The sequence below is a fragment of the Tamandua tetradactyla genome, chromosome 7 (assembly GCF_023851605.1).
Source record: "Tamandua tetradactyla isolate mTamTet1 chromosome 7, mTamTet1.pri, whole genome shotgun sequence".
NCBI lineage: Eukaryota > Metazoa > Chordata > Mammalia > Pilosa > Myrmecophagidae > Tamandua > Tamandua tetradactyla.
This window is the reverse complement of record NC_135333.1, coordinates 112486412-112492556: the sequence shown is the minus strand read 5'-3', so window position 1 is coordinate 112492556 and position 6145 is coordinate 112486412.

Here is a 6145-nt window from a genome sequence, read left to right as displayed (position 1 = left end):
AAATAAAAACATAAGAAGTCTCTCTATTTTGGTGATAAAATACCCATTTCGCAGACAAAGATATGAAATGTGAAGATTTAGTAACAGTTTCCCAGCTGGCTTGGCTTGGAATCCACTTCTATGTTACCATTACAGTTTTTTTCATTACCCTACTCAGTCACGTGAATTCCTTTAACACTAGGTGGGTGCCTAATATTATTACATTGAAATGGCAAAGAGACTATGTAGAATTAGAAGACAACCAAGGTTGAACTTAAGGAATGCATATGCTTGAGAAGTAGAAGGGAAAAAAGTAGCAAATAAAGGAAGTGGTCAAAAGAGAACTAACCCCCACCAAAACAAACAATTAAAAAAAATGAAAGCAAAGCAATTAAAAAAATAAAAAAGAGAACTACTCAGAGGGTACACAGTCTGAGAAACCAAAGAAAGATGGAGTTGTAAGAGAAATGATATAAAATTTTGAGTATGGAGAATGTTGAAGAGCTAAGCGGTCTGACTGTAGGTGGCTAATGATAATCTCTTGTGGTCAATGAGAAAATGATATCCAGAATGGATCACAGAGAGTGGAAAAATAAATGAGTGGTAAGAAAGTAGAGTGAATGCAGAGCTTTTTTTTCCAGAAACTTTTTGATTTTGTGATATAGGAAATAGTAAGAAGGCAAATTACCTTCTGGGAAGCAGGCTTTGAGAAGGCAGGAGGTTTATTAGGAAGTGATCTTGGGATCAATAACTAGGGAAAGGAAGGGAAGGGAAGCAAGACCAGGCAGAAGGAGAAGTTAGCTGTTCTGCAGGACCCAGCCTCAGCCAATCCTCAGAGCTATATCTAGACGAGACAAGAGGGCTGAATCTTGACACTCCTACATAGATCAGTCTTTGGATGTAGGATGTCTGGGAAGGAGATATGACTTGACAGCTGAGGGCCATCTACCGGCAGCACTTCTACTCTCAGCAGCTGGGGAAACAAATCTTTCATTTACAAATAAATCCTTAATTCACAAAGGGAGTGTAGGCATTGCATTCCAGTGTTTAGTACAGTAATAGCTTTCAAGGCTAGTAGTCAAGAAAGGAATATTTTTAATTTAGACTCAAATAACTTTAGAAAAAGGTGCATAGATATAAACAGAAATATCCTAATTGTTGTACTCTGTTATCCAACAGCCATAACATATTTAAAAATAGGAGTCAAAGATACAAGTATCTTAAAGTCAAAGAGATACAAGTGCTTGAGGGCGAAAGGATGGAAAAAATATATACCATGTACATAGTAAGCCAAAGAGAAATGGGGTGACTATTTTAATACCAGACAAAATAGACTTTATGTCAAAAAAAGTTATGAGGAACAAAGATGGTCATTATATACTGTTCTAGTTTGCTAGCTTCTGGAATGGGATATACCAGAAACAGGATGGCTTTTAAAAGGAATTTATTAAGTTGCAAGTTTACAGTTCCAAGGCCATGAAAATGTCCCAATTAAAGCAAGTCTATAAAAATGTCCAAATTAAGGCATCAACAAGAGGTGACCTTTACTCAAGAAAGGCCAATGAAGTTCAGGGTTTGTCTCTCAACTGGAAAGGCACATGGTGAACATAGCGATGTCTGCTAGCTTTCTCTCCAGGCTTCTTGTTTCATACAGCTCCCCCTGGGACATTTTCCTTCTCCTCTCCAAAAGGTTTCTGGCGTTGTGGGCTCTGTGGCTCTCTAAAAAATGTTTCCTCTTTTAAAGGATTCCGATAAACTAATCAAGACCCACCTGAAATGGGTAGGGTCACATTTCCCTCTAATCAAAGGTTAATATCCACAATCGAGCATATCACAGCTCCATGGAGATAATCTAATCAAGTTCCCAGAGTACAGTGCTGAATAGGAATTAGAAGAAACAACTGCCTCCACAAGATGGATCAGGATTAAGACATGGCTTTTCTAGGGTACATAATCTTTTTAACTGATACATATAGTGATACAATTCAACCAGAAGATGTAACAATTATATATGAACATAACAGCAGAGACCCAAAATATATGAAGCAAATACTGACAGATCAGATCTTAACGGAGAAATTGAGAGTACTACATTAATAGTAGGAGACTTTAACACACCATTCTTAATGGGTAGATTATCTAGTGAGATATTCAATAAGGAAGTATAGGACTTGAATGATACACCAAAACAGCTAGACCTAACAGATGTATATATAGGACATTATACCAACGAGAACAGAATAAACAGTCTTTTTTTTTTATTAATTAAATTTTTTTAAATACCAAAAACACCAATAAAACACAAACATTCTTAACTTTTGATCATTCCATTCTACATATATGATCAGTAATTCACAATATCATCACATAGTTGCATATTCATCATCATGATCATTTCTTGGAACATTTGCATGTATTCAGAAAAAGAAATAAAAAGAAAACAGAAAAAAATTCATACATACCATATCCCCACCCCCTCCCCTCACCAATCACCAGCATTTCACTCTAAATTTATTTTAACATTTGTTCCCCCTATTATTCATCTTTTAAACATTCTTCTTGAGCACACATGGATCATTGCCCAGAATAGGTCTTGTGTTGGGTCACAAAACAAGTCTCAATAATTTTAAAAATATTGAAATCATACAGTGTATATTCTCCAACCACAACAGAATAAAATCAATAACAGGGGAAGAACTGTAAAATTCACAACTATGTAGAAATTGAACAACATACTCTTAAACAGCGTGGGTTAAAGAGGGAATCACAAGTGAAATTAGGAAATATCTTGAGGCAAATGCAAATGAAAACACAGCATACCAAATGATGAGATACAGTGAAAGCAATGCTGAGAGGGAAATTTGCAGCTCTAAATGCTTCCATTAAAAAAAAGGATAGAGACTTCAAATCAGAGACCTAACTTCAGAAAAAGAGAAAACTAAAGCCAAAGTCAGCAGAGGAAGGAAATAACAAAGATTGGCACTGAGATAAATAGAAAACAAATAACAGAAAAAAATAGAATCAACAAAAGCAAAATTCAATTCTATGAAAAAAATAAAATTAACTAATCTTTAGCTAGACTGGCAAGAAAAAAGAAGAGAGGATACAAATAATGGAAATGAGAAATGAAAAGAGGCACATTACTACCAACCCTGCTGAAATGGGAAGAACTATAAGAGGACACTATGAACAACTGTTGCCAATAAATTGGATCACCTAGATGAAATGTCAAGTTTTTAGAAATACACAACCTTCTTATATGGACTCAAGAAGAAATAGAATATCTTAACAAACCAATTGCTAGTAAAGAGATTGAATCAGTAATCAAAACCATCCCAACAAAGAAAAGCCAAAGACCAGATGACTTCACAGAATGGAGAATTCTACCAAACATTCCAAGAAGACTTAATCCCAATTGCTCAAACTCTCCAAAAAACTTGAAGAAGAGGGAACACTCATTCTGAGGTCGACATCACCCTCATACCAAAGCCAGATAAAGATACCACAAGACCAATACCTCTTATGAATATAGATGCAAATTGAATCCAACAGCATATTAAAATAATTATACACCATGATCAAGTGGGATTTATCCCTGGTATGAAAAGTTGGGTCAACAAAAATTAATTAATATAATACAGCACATTAACAGAATAAAGGAAAAAAAAACATGATTTTTCTCAATTGATGCAGAAAAGGCATTCAAGGAAATACAGCACCCTTTCTTGATAAAAACACTTAGAACACAAGGAATATAAAGAAACTTCCTCAATATGATAAAAGGCATATATGAAAAGCCCGCAGTTAACAATCTACTTAATGGTGAAAGACTAAGATCAGAAACAGACCAGGATGTCCACTGTCACCACTGTTATTCAGTATAGTACTAGAAGTTCTAGCTAGAGCAGTCAGGCAAGAAAAAGAAGTAAAAGACATCAAAATTGGAAAGGAAGAAATAAAACCTTCCCTATTTGTGAACAACATGATCCTATATACAGAAAATCCTGAAAAAGCCACACCATAGTTACTAGCGCTAACAAATGAATTCAGCAAAGAGGCATAGTAAAGATTAACATGCAAAAATCAGTAGTGTTTCTATACAAAAGCAATGAACAATTGGGAGAAGAAATAAAGAAAAAAAAACCCACTCACAATAGCCACCAAAAGAATCAAATAGATAGGAATAAATCTAACCAAGGATGTAAAGGACTTGTACACAGAAAATTACATAACTTTGCTGAAAGAAACTAAAGAAGACCCAAATACATGGAAGGACATTTGTGTTCATTGACTGGAAGACTAAATATTAAGATGTCAATACTACTCAAAGCAATTTATAGATTCAATGCAATCCCGAATAGAATTTCAACAACCTTCTTCACAGAAATGGAAAAGGGAATCGTTGAATTTATATGGAAGGATAAGGGGCCTGAATAGCTAAAACCATCTTGAAAAAGAAGACTGTAGTTGGAGGGCTCACACTTTCCAATCTTAAAATGTATTACAAAGCCACAGTATTCAAACAGCATGCTATTATGGACCAATAAAAATTGTCTAAAATTAAGAGTGCTGCTGATTGTACAACCAAGTAAGGGTATTATAAAGACATGGTTTGTTTATTTTGGATATTATCCATAGTGCCCAATAGATGGGGAGAGCCAAAGAAATCAATGACTGAGAAACACAATGGCAAACAGTGATACATTTTTTTTTTTTTTTACATATTCCAAGTTTATTCTCGAATGCCCATTCACATCAGTGGGACCATACAGTATTTGTCCTTTAGTTTTTGGCTGGACTCACTCAGCATAATGTTCTCTAGATCCATCCATGTTATTACATGCTTCATAGGTTTATCCTGTCTTAAAGCTGCATAATATTCCATCGTATGTATATACCACAGTTTGTTTAGCCATTCTTCTGTTGATGGACATTTTGGCTGTTTCCATCTCTTTGCAATTGTAAATAATGCTGCTATAAACATTGGTGTGCAAATATCCGTTTGTGTCTTTGCCCTTAAGTCCTTTGAGTAGATACCTAGCAATGGTATTGCTGGGTCGTATGGCAATTCTATATTCAGCTTTCTGAGGAACCGCCAAACTGCCTTCCACAGTGGTTGCACCATTTGACATTCCCACCAACAGTGGATAAGTGTGCCTCTTTCTCCGCATCCTCTCCAGCACTTGTCACTTTCTGTTTTGTTGATAATGGCTATTCTGGTGGGTGTGAGATGATATCTCATTGTGGTTTTGATTTGCATTTCTCTAATGGCCAGGGACATTGAGCATCTCTTCATGTGCCTTTTGGCCATTTCTATTTCCTCTTCTGGTAGGTGTCTGTTCAAGTCTTTTTCCCATTTTGTAATTGGGTTGGCTGTCTTTTTGTTGTTGAGTTGAACAATCTCTTTATAAATTCTGGATACTAGACCTTTATCTGATACGTCATTTCCAAATATTATCTCCCATTGTGTAGGCTGTCTTTCTACTTTCTTGATGAAGTTCTTTGATGCACAAAAGTGTTTAATTTTGAGGAGCTCCCATTTATTTATTTCCTTCTTCAGTGCTCTTGTTTTAGGTTTAAGGTCCATAAAACCACCTCCAATTGTAAGTTTCATAAGATATCTCCCTACATTTTCCTCTAACTGTTTTATGGTCTTAGACCTAATGTTTAGATCTTTGATCCATTTTGAGTTAACTTTTGTATAAGGTGTGAGACAAGGGTCTTTTTCATTCTTTTACATATGGATATCCAGTTCTCTAGGCACCATTTATTGAAGAGACTGTTCTGTCCCAGGTGAGTTGGCTTGACTGCCTTATCAAAGATCAAATGTCCACAGATGAGAGGGTCTATATCTGAGCACTCTATTCGATTCCATTGGTCGATATATCTATCTTTATGCCAATACCATGCTGTTTTGACCACTGTGGCTTCATAATATGCCTTAAAGTCCGGCAGCGTGAGACCTCCAGCTTCGTTTTTTTTCCTCAAGATGTTTTTAGCAATTCGGGGCACCCTGCCCTTCCAGATAAATTTGCTTATTGGTTTTTCTATTTCTGAAAAATAAGTTGTTGGGATTTTGATTGGTATTGCATTGAATCTGTAGATCAATTTAGGTAGGATTGACATCTTAATTATATTTAGTCTTCCAATCCATGAACACGGTATA